Source organism: Caretta caretta, chromosome 21 (genome assembly GCF_965140235.1).
Source record: "Caretta caretta isolate rCarCar2 chromosome 21, rCarCar1.hap1, whole genome shotgun sequence".
NCBI lineage: Eukaryota > Metazoa > Chordata > Testudines > Cheloniidae > Caretta > Caretta caretta.
The window spans coordinates 11,661,038-11,675,999 of NC_134226.1; the positions used below are offsets into that span (position 1 = coordinate 11,661,038).

A 14,962-nucleotide genomic window follows, 5' to 3' on the forward strand; every position below is an offset into this window, starting at 1 on the left:
CATGTGTCCTTCTGATGGCCCCCTGAAGTTGGTGGTTAGCAGCTAGCTTGCAGGGAGGAGAGTTCTGATAATTAACCCATAATCCTTTCTGTGTAAAACAAAGCCTGTGGGGTTGGGGGGCAGATGGTGGCATTGTCCATGTGGCTGTAATCAGCTATATTGCATTGAGGGAAATCAACTGCTCGGGATTTCCTTCTTAACCCCCTTAAGCCCAGGAATGCCGCAAAATTAGGTTTATACTTAAAGTGAAGATATCTGACCAAGGAAATGCCTGCTGGGTCCTAAATTTGATAGAAGCTGTCGGTGTCTGACAGATGGGGACCAGGTTACCTGTCACAACTCACTCGGTAACACTCATCACACTGTTGTGGTTCAACTTAAAACTACCAAGCTCTCCCCACTGCTGCTACTGTTTGCCTTTATATGAATTGTTAGGCTGTTTGGTCTAAGGAAACATGCCTCTAGTTGGAGCATTTTAATTATTTGTTGAAATAAGAACGTGCTTAAGAACAGAAGAACGGCCACATCGGGTCAGACCAAAGGTCCATCCAGCCCAGCACCCTGTCTTCCGACAGCGGCCAGTGCCAGGTGCCCCAGAGGGAGTGAACTTAACAGGTAGTGATCTCTCCCCTGCCATCCATCTCCCATGAGTCTTAAGCGAGATGTAAATTCTTGCTTGTTGTGTCTCAGCTGGGAGACGTCTCTCTATGTACGTAGTGCCGCTCTGGCTTTACCGTCTATGGGATCTCTTCCGTCAGCGATCTCAGCCAGTTAATAAGCATCCCTGTCCTCCTCTAGCACCGGGACTTCACCGAGGACATTGCCTCAAGGCAATGCTAGTGGGTCCTTGGAGGTGCTGCCAGGCTCTGGGTATTGGCAGCGCACAGCGGAGGGTGAGTTTGGGCACGCAGGGTGGAGCCGGCAGGCTGTGTACCCTGGACCACGGCAGCCCGCTCCCCAACTTGCTCCATCCCATTGCCCGGCCCTCAGACAGGGTTAAACCTCCCAGCAGAGCTGCGAGTGCACAGCTCGGCTCCCGCTGGCCTTGGCCTCTGGAACGAGGGGTGCTGGTTTGGTCCAGTGGCTCTCAGCACCCCCCCACTCTACACACTGTTCCGGCCCCCCCGGTCTCGCCCCGCCCAGCGCTGGGCATGTGGCTCTCAGAAGAGGCAGCAGCCGCGGAGGGAAGGGAACCACGCCGAGCGGCCGGCCTGCACATCAACCGGCCAGTGGCCACACGCCACCTCTCCCAAGATGGCGGCCGCACAAAGCTATTCCCCATTTCCCTCCGCCTCTACCAAAATGGCGTCCCATTGGCGCCCACGCCCAACTCTCGTGAGAGCAGGCCCCCTGTTTATGAGGCGCGAGTGGCAAAAGCTCGCCCCCTTCCGGCTAGCTGAGGCGAGAGGTGTGTCTGGCCAGGGGGGCTCGGGACTCAATTCGGGGCCTACATGAGCCTCCCCCATTGGCTGAGCCAGGGGTCAGAGTGGCGATGTGGGGAGCAGGGACCTCCCTATGGGGCCCTTGGTGGGGGCCCCTCCCCGTGCCCCCCACCCCGGCCTGGGGTCAGTGCTGGCAGCCCTCGGCCAGCCCCGGGCCAGCCCGGGCGGCCTCTGTGCAGGGGGCTGGCATTGAGCCCACCTCTGCCTTGAGCCGGCCGGGGCCAGCTGTGGCAGGGGGAGAGAGCAGAGCCGGGCCGCCCTTGGGATCGGTTCTGGGGCCGGTTCTGTTCAATATCTTCACCAGTGATGTAGGTAATGGCATAGGGAGCACACTGGTAAAGTTTGCAGACGATCCCAAGCCGGGAGGGGTTGCAGTTACTTTGGAGGCTAGGTTTAAAATTCAAAAAGATCTGCACAAACTGAGGGAATGGTCTGAAGTCAATAGGATGAAATTCTCTGAGGACGAATGCAAAGGCTGGGTGCTTTTGACACGGTCTCCCACAGTATTCTTGTCAGCAAGTTAAAGAAGTATGGGCTGGATGAATGCACTATAAGGTGGGTAGAAAGTTGGCTAGATTGTCGGGCTCAACGGGTAGTGATCAATGGCTCCATGTCTAGTTGGCAGCCGGTATCAAGTGGAGTGCCCCAAGGGTCGGTCCTGGAGCCGGTTCTGTTCAATATCTTCATAAATGATCTGGAGGATGGTGTGGATTGCACTCTCAGCAAATTTGCGGATGATACTAAACTGGGAGGAGTGGTAGATACACTGGAGGGCAGGGATAGGATACAGAGGGACCTAGACAAATTGGAGGATTGGGCCAAAAGAAATCTGATGAGGTTCAATAAGGATAAGTGCAGGATCCTGCACTTAGGACAGAAGAACCCAATGCACAGCTACAGACTAGGGACCGAATGGCTAGGCAGCAGTTCTGCGGAAAAGGACCTAGGGGTGACAGTGGATGAGAAGCTGGATATGAGTCAGCAGTGTGCCCTTGTTGCCAAGAAGGCCAATGGCATTTTGGGATGTATAAGTAGGGGCATAGCGAGCAGATCGAGGGACGTGATCGTCCCCCTCTATTCGACATTGGTGAGGCCTCATCTGGAGTACTGTGTCCAGTTTTGGACCCCACACTACAAGAAGGATGTGGATAACTTGGAGAGAGTCCAGCGAAGGGCAACAAAAATGATTAGGGGTCTGGAACACATGAGTTATGAGGAGAGGCTGAGGGAACTGGGATTGTTTAGTCTGCAGAAGAGAAGAATGAGGGGGGATTTGATAGCTGCTTTCAACTACCTGAGAGGTGGTTCCAGAGAGGATGGTTCTAGACTATTCTCAGTGGTAGAAGAGGACAGGACAAGGAGTAATGGTCTCAAGTTGCAGTGGGGGAGGTTTAGGTTGGATATTAGGAAAAACTTTTTCACTAGGAGGGTGGAGAAACACTGGAATGCGTTACCTAGGGAGGTGGTAGAATCTCCTTCCTTAGAAGTTTTTAAGGTCAGGCTTGACAAAGCCTGGCTGGGATGATTTAATTGGGGATTGGTCCTGCTTTGAGCAGGGGGTTGGACTAGATGATCTCCTGAGGTCCCTTCCAACCCTGATATTCTATGATTCTACCCCACTTAGGAAGGAACAATCAGTTGCACACATACAAAATGGGCAACAACTGCCTAGGCAGGAAAGGGATCTGGGGGTCATAGTGGATCACAAGCTAAAAGAGTCAACAGTGTAACCCTGTTGCAAAAAAACCAAACATCATTCTGGGATGTATTAGCAGGAGTATTGTAAGCAAGACACAAGAACGGGTTTCAGAGTAGCAGCCATGTTAGTCTGTATCCGCAAAAAGAAAAGGAGGACTTGTGGCACCTTAGAGACTCAATAAATAAATTTGATAGTCTTTAAGGTGCCACAAGTCCTCCTTTTCTTTTTGAAGACACAAGAAGTAATTCTTCTGCTCTACTCCGTGCTGATTAGGCCTGGAGTGTTGTGTCCAGTTCTGGGTGCCACATTTCAGGAAAGATGTGGACAAATTGGAGAGAGTCCAGAGAAGTGCAATAAAAATGATTAAAGGTCTAGAAAACAACATGACCTATGAGGGAAGATTGAAAAAACTGGGTTTGTTTAGTCTGGAGAAGAAGACTGAGAGGGGACATAACAGTTTTCAAGTATGTAAAAGGTTGTTAGAAGGAGGAGGAAGAAAAAATATTGTTCTTAACCACTGAGGATAGGACAAGCAATGAAGGTTTAGGTTGGACATTAGGAAAAACTTCCTAACTCTCAGGGTGGTTAAGCACTGGAATAAATTGCCCTGGGAGGTTGTAGAATCCCCTTCATTGAAGATTTTTAAGAGCAGGTTCGACAAACACCTGTCAGCAAAGGTCTAGATAATCAGTCCTGCCGTGAGTGCAGGGGACAGGACTAGATGACCTCTCGACGTCCCTTCCAGTCCTATGATTCTACTCCCAGCTCCTGACAGTCAGAGGCTTAGCGACATGCAGAGCATGGGGTTGTATCCCTGCCTGTCTTGGCTAATAGCCACTGTTGGACCTGCCTTCCATGAATTTAGCTCGTTCTTTTGTGAACCCGGCTATATTTTACAAACCCTTTATACTCTTGCTCCTAGTATGGGCCCCTCCTTGGTGGGGTTCAGGCTTTTGGAGGACAAAACCTTCACTGTGGCTGCTTTTCTCATCTTGGTTTTGTGGCTTCAGCATTTCGGGCGGTGGAATGAAATGGGCTGAAAAGAGAAATGGTTACTGTATTGAAAAATAGGGATTCCCCATGCTCCGAGCACCTGAGATTATTGAAGATGAAACAACAAAGGATCTAATTTAAAATTTACCATTGTTGCTGTTTAGCTATTTTTGCACTTTTCTGGGCCTGCACAGTGAACATGTCACTTCCATTTTTATCACTGCTGTACTAGCCCCTGTTATGTTTGGGTTCAAATCATTACACGGGAGTGTTTCATTCCACCAGAATGCTGCAGGCTAACCGACTACCCTGGTTGATGGGATTAAAGGTGGTTTTAGGTGCTAATGTACCTGCAGTTGCAACCTGTCCAGAGTGATTAATTCAGTTGATCCTTTCAAGTTTCTGATCTGCTCTTTGTCTTTCAAATCTCCAGCAGTAAAGTTTCCCATGACACTCTGTAGGAAGCAGTGCTGGAGATCCTGCAAGGGACTCAAGTGAAACCACAAGTAAGAACTCTCCTCTGTGCTGTGGGTTGTGCCCTTCCCCAAATGCCAACTCCATGACTGGAAATCTCTGGCGAAGAGAGAGAGGGATTTTTGGCAGAGTATTCATGCTCTGCTAAATATCACTACAGCTTTTCCTATGCATATTGATATTCATCTTGTTTTACTGGGTTCTTAAATTCTAACTTTGGGTGAATCTGCAGTTACTTGAGGCTTCTTTTGTTTCTTCTGTCTTTCAGGTTTGCGGAAACAGTGGAGCTGCTGACCAGTCTGAAAAACTATGACCCGCAGAAGGGCAAACGTTTCTGGCACAGTCAGGCTTGGCACCTCTCTGATTCCACCCAGCCTTTGGCCTGCATCCTTCTCCCTCCAGGCACTTTGAATGTATATGTGGTTGGCAACACACGGACTGCTTGATACAGTGGCAGGAGGGTGCAGTGCTGAATTGCCCGGGTCGTTCAGACCCCCCATCTCCAAGTGGTGTGGCTGGACAGACCCGTCTCCTGGGTCTTACAATGTGAGGGGAGGTGTGCTGAGGCTCCTGTGCTGATCCCTGTGACCAGCTGGAGAAGCCAGATTAGAGGCAGGTGGGTGAAGATTCACGGGTGATTGTTGTAAGGTTTCTGGGCCGCAGCTCTGCCTGTTCCCTCAAGGTGTAGGGGGCTGACAGTGCAGCAGAACAGTGTGGGGTGTCCTCTTCCCTGCCGGACAGGCTCAAGTCCTTCCTGTGCCGTGAATTCTCAGTCTGCGTGCTGGGGGTCCAGCAACACTGTGATGAGGCCAAAGCAGTCAATATCCCTCACATGAACATCGAGCCTCTGAAGAAACTCAGGAACAAGCTAGTGAAAAAGCTGGGTGAGTAGAACTATGCTGCCAATATGCCTGTGATTTGTGTGGATGGAGGCTTCCTGGAAATACCAGGTCATGTAATGCAGACAGTGGGCTGGTATAAACTCAAAGAGATGGGGGAGAAATGCTTCTGTTAAAATGTGATAGAAACTTGCCACAAGGGAAGATTGTATCTCCTGGAGGTGTCAGACTTTACATACACACTACTGTATCCAACGTGACCATTGCAGAAAATTCCTGTAGGAGTAATTGACTCCTATTCACTACATTGCTAGTGAGAAATTGTTTAAAAGTGACTTGTCCAAGGATCCGAGATCTAAAATGTAGTTCTCTCAACAAGAAAACATAGCTTTCTCAATTACTTTTGTAATCAAGATGGATTAATTCTTTAACATTGTCATGGTGTATATCCCATCATTGAGGACAAGCTGCTAATATGACCAGCCTTTGTAGAATCATAGAATCATAGAATCATAGAATACCAGGGTTGGAAGGGACCCCAGAAGGTCATCTAGTCCAACCCCCTGCTCGAAGCAGGACCAATTCCCAGTTAAATCATCCCAGCCAGGGCTTTGTCAAGCCTGACCTTAAAAACCTCTAAGGAAGGAGATTCTACCACCTCCCTAGGTAACGCATTCCAGTGTTTCACCACCCTCTTAGTGAAAAAGTTTTTCCTAATATCCAATCTAAACCTCCCCCACTGCAACTTGAGACCATTACTCCTCGTTCTGTCATCTGATACCATTGAGAACAGTCTAGATCCATCCTCTTTGGAACCCCCTTTCAGGTAGTTGAAAGCAGCTATCAAATCCCCCCTCATTCTTCTCTTCTGCAGGCTAAACAATCCAAGCTCCCTCAGCCTCTCCTCATAACTCATGTGTTCCAGACCCCTAATCATTTTTGTTGCCCTTCGCTGGACTCTCTCCAATTTATCCACATCCTTCTTGAAGTGTGGGGCCCAAAACTGGACACAGTACTCCAGATGAGGCCTCACCAATGTCGAATAGAGGGGAACGATCACGTCCCTCGATCTGCTCGCTATGCCCCTATTGTAAATCCTGTATGCGTATTGTATTGTAAATCCGCCATGCCTGTAAATCCTTCCCATTTCCATCTGGACAGGGGAAGAGAGTTACCCTGTTTACTCAAAAAGAAAAGGAGTACTTGTGGCACCTTAGAGACTAACCAATTTATTTGAGCATGAGCTTTCGTGAGCTACAGCTCACTTCATCAGATGCATACCGTGGAAACTGCAGCAGACTTTATATATACACAGAGAATATGAAACAATACCTCCTCCCACCCCACTGTCCTGCTGGTAATAGCTTATCTAAAGTGATCATCAGGTGGGCCATTTACAGCACAAATCCAGGTTTTCTCACCCTCCACCCCCCCACACAAATTCACTCTCCTGCTGGTGCTAGCCCATCCAAAGTGACAACTCTTTACATAATCAAGTCGGGCTATTTCCTGCACAAATCCAGGTTTTCTCACATCCCCCCCACCCCCATACACACACAAACTCACTCTCCTGCTGGTAATAGCTCATCTAAACTGACCACTCTCCAAGTTTAAATCCAAGTTAAACCAGAACATCTGGGGGGGGGGGTAGGAAAAAACAAGAGGAAACAGGCTACCTTGCATAATGACTTAGCCACTCCCAATCTCTATTTAAGCCTAAATTAATAGTATCCAATTTGCAAATGAATTCCAATTCAGCAGTTTCTCGCTGGAGTCTGGATTTGAAGTTTTTTTGTTTTAAGATAGCGACCTTCATGTCTGTGATTGCGTGACCAGAGAGATTGAAGTGTTCTCCGACTGGTTTATGAATGTTATAATTCTTGACATCTGATTTGTGTCCATTTATTCTTTTACGTAGATGTGATGGGGGGGATGTGAGAAAACCTGGATTTGTGCAGGAAATAGCCCGACTTGATTATGTAAAGAGTTGTCACTTTGGATGGGCTAGCACCAGCAGGAGAGTGAATTTGTGTGGGGGGGTGGAGGGTGAGAAAACCTGGATTTGTGCTGTAAATGGCCCACCTGATGATCACTTTAGATAAGCTATTACCAGCAGGACAGTGGGGTGGGAGGAGGTATTGTTTCATATTCTCTGTGTATATATAAAGTCTGCTGCAGTTTCCACAGTATGCATCTGATGAAGTGAGCTGTAGCTCACGAAAGCTCATGCTCAAATAAATTGGTTAGTCTCTAAGGTGCCACAAGTCCTCCTTTTCTTTTTGCGAATACAGACTAACACGGCTGTTACTCTGAAACCTGTTTACTCAGATTCCTTGTAAATTCAATCATGTAGCAGTTGCTCCCCTCAACTGCAGTATGGAGTACCAAACAGATGTTTGGGGTGCACGTGGCTGAGCAATACTAGAGGAGAAATTTACCTACTTGGCAATTTCAAGTCCGCAACGTATCTGACTGGACAGTAAGCAATTGAATTGCAAGGGTATGGTTTATTATGCCATGCTGCCGGGCAATGTGACTTCAGTTAGCTTGACCAGTGCTGCTTTTGCAAAGCACTTACAACAGATTTGATTTGCTTGAGTTCCGTTGTCTTAAGTCTTGTCTATATTACTATTAGCCAGTTGAGTAGTTGCATCACCGTGAACTCCTAGTGTAGACATAGTGTCCAGGTTGGGGTAAATTGCAACTGCACTGGTGGCTAAATCCTAGTGTGGATAAGACTTCAGCAACAGCCCTCAATGGTTAATAGTACCTCACCCACCTTGTCTCTCTCTCTCTTATTGGACCAACTTCTGTTGGTAAAAGACAAGCTTTTGAGCTCCACAGAGCTCTTCAGGTCTGAGTCTGTGGAGCTCAAAAGCTTGTGTCTTTCACCAGCAGAAGTTGGTCCCGAAAAAGATAATACCTCTCTCATATCCTGGGACCCACATGGTTACAACGCTGCAAACAACAAAGTGTACTCTGTTCCAGTAAATGCACAGAGCTCTTATTGTAATGAACAGAACCCTTATCTCTCACTCCCAACATCAGGTTGATGCTGATGTGTGTTGGGGGTGGGGGGGTAAGGAAAGGAGGAAATTTCCCTGGCTTGTTCCAGAAACTGTCTTGTCTGGTACTGGGATTACCTATGTTTAAGAAACATGCCAGATCAGTAGTGAGGGGCGATTACACTTGTTCAACCTAGGCTTGTCTCCAAGTATAACTTGTTACCTAATGCGAGATTCTCTGAAGTCTGTAAATATACAAACTTGTGAGCACTTAATAGTTCTTAGCAACAGTTTGCAGGTTTCTCTAAGTGAGGTGTAAATCAAACCCTGTATTAAAATAGATGTGGACAGAACTACAGTGTTCTGGGCATTAATCTTTTTTTCATAGCTAAGTAGTACAATGCCTTTCTGGCTTCAGAGTCCCTGATCAAACAGATTCCTCTTACCTTGGGTCAGGGTCTGAACAAAGCTGGTAAGTTCCCTTCCCTCTTCACTCACAATGAAAAGATAGTGGCCAAGGTCGATGAAGTCAAGTCTACTATCGAATTTCAAATGAAAAAGGTAAACAAAAAATAAATGCAGAACACCAGACCTCAGAAGCCAGTTACACAGCATGTGGTCGGAGTCAGGACTGTAATGAAGCTATTGGCTGCCTGCCATTATACATGGATTTGCACTGTCAGGGCTGGACTGCAGTTTTCCTCCAGGGTTGTTAAGGAGGCTGCCAGTGGAAAATAGCTAATCAAACTCAGTTTGTGCATTTAGGGAACACAATGCATTCAGATGCTAACCTGAGGGTGGAGGGAATTTACAATTTGTTTTAAATGACAGATGCAAGTGAAGAGGCCTGAACTTGGAAAATGCAGAGTGCTCCTGGTGCTCACTGAAGTCAGTGGGAATTAAGGCTGTGCTCAGCACCTGTCGTGATTGGCTCCTGCAGTTAGGGGGGATCAAATGGTCCAAGCTTCAGTTAGCCAGGAATTAGGATAATAGGTTTGTATTATACAGATTGATGTATGTAGTCACTGAAGCTTTATGCTTAATACTGTGTAAATGAACTTCAGTCTTACAGGTGAAACAGTGAGTTTTGAGTAGTGTTTTCTTGCATTTGCTTTAAAACTGTTTTTGTTAACTTTCAAGAAAGTTAATGGAGAGGATGGAACCAGAGTTTTAAATGAACACAGCCCTAATCCAAATTCACATTCATGATGGTCGAAACCTGATTCATAGCAAATATTGCTCGACTGAGTATTCCCCCTCAAGCTTAATTGGCCACTTGATTTTAAAACAACTTGAATGAACCAAGAGCAAAAGTGGCCGGCTTTGAACATATAAATCTTTCACTAAACAGCTTGAGCTACTGAATTCCTGACACTGCAGCATGGATCTATTGTTTTCATTTTAAACTTTCTGTCAGTCTGTAATCTGGCTATATAGCATAGATTTGAGCAAATTTGGTACCCAGGGTGTGTTCTTAACAGAATGAAAAGCAAAGCTTGGTGGCTGAGATGCAAAAAAAGCAGAAATTAATAGGATCCTAATGATTTTTCTGATATGAAAAATATAAACAAAATTATTGTAAAACGTGGGGAGAGTGTACTGGACTGGGTATTAATAAACGGGAGTTCTCTTCCCTCGTCTGCCATTGATCTTGTGATATAGAGCAAGTCACTTAGCTTCTGCCTCAAGTTTCTGATCTACAAAACAAGAACAATTATACTTATAACCTTTTTAAAAGTACTTGAGATCTGCTAATAAAAAGTACTGGATAATCAGCTGACTAGTTTCATCATCAACAAAGATTGCACCCAGCTTTTTAGCATGGTGTTTAGTTACAGCATGTGGAAGCCAGTGGCAAAGTTATGTCTGTTTTTGATAGAGAAACTGAAAAAATTAGCTTGGTAGAAAGTAAAGCTGTTCAGATCTCAATTTCACAAATGGTGTATTTAATGGAGTCTTCAAGTGTCAAATTCTGGAATTCCATAAAGCATTTCCAGGCTGCAGAGGAATTGGGGAATTGTAAACCCTGTAGTATAATATTTTATCTCTTTAAAAAAGGTTTATGAAGAGACTCAATTGCAGCCTGCAGATGGATTCCAAAGATTTAAATCAGACCTCTTAATCTAATTATATACATTTTTTGATGACTGAATTTACTTAAGCTATTGTATGGTTGTCTTTAAACTGACTGTACTATAAAGTCTGTACCACTGGAGTTGAATGATGCCCTTGTCCTTCTCCCTGCCCCAGGTGCTTTGTCTGGCAGTGGCTGTTGGCCATGTAAAAATGACTGAAGATGAGCTAGTCTACAAGTTTCACCTGGCCATCAACTTCCTGGTGTTCTTGCTGAAGAACTGTCAGAATGTGCATGTTGTACATCAAGAGCACCATGGGGAAAGCACAGCGCCTCTACTAAACTGGCAGTAATAATTGTTTCAGAGCACCCAGTCACTCTGCATCTCTCTCCTCATCTGCAGAGTCTTCAGTCCTGTTAGGACTCTTGTTCCCAATCATTCTGAGTAGTCGTCTCACTCTACTAGACTGAAACCCCTGCTGTCCCTTGCTGTTGTCTGTCACCTCCTGCATACGTGTGTGTAACTTAACCTATGTTGGAGCTGCTTGTGATTCAGGGTTTTAGAGCAGTGATTCTCAACCCCAGGGATACGCTTACCCCTGGTTATGTGTAGGTCTTCCAGGTGTACATGAACTCATCTAGCTATTTGCTTAGCGTTAGGACAGGCTACGTGAAAAGCACTAGCGAAGTCAATACAAACTAAACTTTCATTCTGGGATAAATGAAGGGCGGGGGGGAGTAGCTCCTTTTTAAGGACAGCCAGCCAGTTAGCCTTAAAATCACTCTTGGTAGCTGTTCTCTGCTTGCTTTACCTGTAAGGGGTTAAAAAGTCCCCCAGGTAAAGAAAAGGGAGTGGGCACCTGATCAAAAGAGCCAATGGGAAGGCTAGAGCTTTTTAAAATTGGGAAAGAAGCTTTTCCTTTGTCTGTTGTGCTCCAGGAAAGAGGGGAACAGAGCAAAATCAGGGCTATGACTATTCTGTAAGCAGCTTTAAGCCAGGTATGAGAAATCATCAGATTATACCTAGAATTACTTATTTAACCCCCCCCCCCCCATATGTAAGTAAATTAGGAATGTTTAGAAAGATGCAATTAGGTTTTTCTCTTTATTTTTTTAAGACTTGTGGACTCCTCTGTACTAACAGCAGATGTTTTTGTTTGCTTGTAACCTTATGCTGAACTCTCAAGAACACTATTTTGGGTGCTTGATTTTTGGAATGGCTCTTTTAAAATCTAGCAAAAGCCTAAGTTCCGGATGTATTTTCTTCCTGTTTGTTTTTAATAAATTTACCTTTTTTAAGAACAAGATTGGATTTTTGGTGTCCTGAGAGGTTTGTGCATGTTGTTTGATTAGCTGGTAGCAACAGCTAATTTCCTGTGTTTTCTTTCTCAGCTCTTCCCGGGGGAGGGCAGTGAAAGGGCTTGAGGGTACCCCACAGGGAGGAATTCCTAAGTGTGCCTTCCTGGGTCCAAGGGGTTTTTTTGCATTTGGGTGGTGGCAGCGTTTACCAAGCCAAGGTCAGAGAAAAGCAGTAACCTTAGGAGTTTAATACAAGCCTGGAGTGGCCAGTATTAATTTTTAGAATCCTTGCAGCCTCCACCTTCTGCACTCAAAGTGCCAGAGCGGGGAATCAGCCTTGACACATACAGACAATGACTTGTTTATTTTGCTCTATATACTATACACTGAAATGTAAGTACAATATTTATATTCCAATCAATTTATTTTATAATTATATGGTAAATATCAGAGTAAGCAACTTTTCATAACTGTGTGCTGTACCGCTTTTCTATTTTTGTCTGACTTTGTAAGCAAGTAGTTTGTAAGTGAGGTGGAACGTGGGGGTACACAAGACAAATCAGCCTCCTGAAAGGGGTACAGTAGTTTGGAAAGGTTGAGAACCAGACAGACATCATCTTCCTTTCCAAATGCAAACAGATGGACATCATACCAAAAGGCCTTACAATGTGTATTTTTTTCATGGTCTGTGTGTATATAAAATCTCCTCACTGTACTTTCCACTTTATGCATCCGATGAAGTGAGCTGTAGCTCACAAAAGCTTATGCTCAAATAAATTGGTTAGTCTCTAAGGTGCCACAAGTCCTCCTTTTCTTTTTGCAAATACAGACTAACACGGCTACTACTCTGAAAACTGTTTTAGAGCAACCCATATGCCATTGAGAGAGTACCTAAAGTCAAATGAGGAGGAGCAGCTGCAGTTAAATGACAGGGATCAGCAGGGAGGCTTCTCATAAAGATGAACTGCAAAGCCAGATGAGATGAGCAGATTCCCATCCTGAAGGCTCTCACTAGCTAGTCAGGAGCCTTCAACATGGAAAGATTTCTTTGATGAAACCTTCTTTAAGCCCTTCTTAGAATGATATCTTCACAGAATTTTATAAACCCTGCAGCCCCCCTGCCACCCAATCAGTTTTAAAATCCAGCCAGGAGTGTAAAAAAAGTAAACTCCAAAGTAGTCGTAGTATTTTATAGCTCAGCAAAGCCTGAGCATGGATAGACCCATAACTGGTCTTTATCTTGAGAGCACTGGGAAGTAGGCACAGGTTTGAACTAATGGTAGGGTTCATAGAGCCACCATGAAGAGAGATATTAAATCTGCCTGAATTTTGTTTTCTGAACGCTTATGACAAGAACTCAAGATATGAGAAGGGAAAATATTTTTCCCTATTTTTCAGTTGGTTTACGTTGTATATTTGACTATGTGTATTGTCAGTTTCCTCTGGTGGGTCTATTTCACAGTAAGAGTGAGAGAAACTTCCTAAAGGAGTATGACTGTAAAATCTCAGATTTGCGAAGGGGCTGAAATGACTTCTAACTAACCTCTTGGGAAAGACATGAATTTGACTGTCTATGAATGGAAATAAACATAGCAGGTTATGTTCCCTTCCCAGTGAAAATTCATTGGGAGTGGCAAACTCATCAGTGTGCCTGTGTGAAATGGGGAGGTACCTCGTTGTTATAGAAGAAAGGAAAATGGTTGTAAGGCTGTTTTACTGTACTTCATTCTAAAAGGATAAAGAAATAAGGTTTAAATACAGTAAAAATAAATGCTCACTGTTAATGGATTTTTCAAACCACACTGACTAGTCTTGGCAGAGATTTTCTGCTTCATTGAAATCCTCCCATGGTGTCATTGATCTTTTAATGCGTTTTAGTGGGTTTTTGGATTACTAGGGATCACTGGATATATTTGAATTCAAAACTGCACCTCCAGTTTCACTGGCCTGTCACCTGCTTTGTTCCAAAGAAAAAGCATGCAGAAAATCCACGTCTGTGGATGATTTGAAACAACTTTACCTGCGCTCAGTAAAGGAGAGAAAGATGGCAGGTAGCCCTACACTGTGTATCCACAGAGAACAGGACCAGAAGGGCTAGTCAAAGAAGATTCTCCTCAGCCGGCTCTGCCAATATGTTTGAATTTTGGAGGAGACCTCATGTACAGATGGCAAAAGTCAGTTGGACTCGCTTGGCTGAGACTGCCAACAACGGGGTTAATTACTCAAGACTTTTAGTGGCTTTTATAATGGCACCCGTTTCCTTAAAACTGGACTGAGCACAATTCCGCAGGCTACGGAGCAACAGTTAGTTTTAAGAACCTGATCCCTACCAATCTGCACTTTGGAACAAGGTGAGTAGAAACCCACAGGTGAAATTCTTCATGTTCTATTACCAAGTCCCTGATCCCATCCCCTTTCCTGGGATCTGTACTCTGCTTTCGCGGTTCATCAGGTCACTGATAAATCTTCACCTTCATTTCCAGAATGTACTGAAGCACCATCAAGGGAACAAAATGCCTTATTCATTTTTTGGGGTTTCAGGAGGAGAATCAGTGCTTGCCAAACACTTGCAAAAAAAGACCTATTAATCTTTCCAACATTCTCAGGAGTCTCTCTAACTTTCCAAGAGTTAGTGAGCAGGATGTACAGCACCATGCTGACAGAGGGAGGAGGTACCGGCTCTGCAATTCTCTCCTGCTGATATACAGACAATTCCTTTATTTTAAAAGGACAGACGTCAGATCCTGCTTAGTAATGTTTACTCCAGTCTCCTGGAGCCAAAAGAGTATGCCTTCTTGTAAGAGTTGTGATGGCTTCAGAAATCCTTTAGTGGCTTCAATGGGCAGCTAGTGGCCTGAGCTGAGCACTGACATCCTATGAGCTTTCAATGCTCAAAGAAAATATGGCAAGAGCAGCAGTCAGCTGTCTCCCATGGTGACTTGGGGATTATCTTTCGGCATGGTAAAAGGCTGGCGCAGGGTTCAGTCATTACCTTGACGCAGTTAACCTAGTGCATCACTGCCTACTGTTGATAGCCTAGAAAAAGGATATAGGACTACAGCTGTGTGGCGGTGGGCTGTGATCCTGTCTTCTCACCAAAGGGTTAAAGGTATTGGCTCCGTTATTCTGGCCAAACT

General features: G+C 45.1%; 1 pseudogene; it reads left to right on the forward strand.

The window, feature by feature from the left end:
• The first annotated feature begins 1,151 nt into the window (after window positions 1-1,151).
• Window positions 1,152-10,868, forward strand: LOC125625271 (large ribosomal subunit protein uL1-like; annotated as a pseudogene).
• Window positions 10,869-14,962: the final 4,094 nt, after the last annotated feature.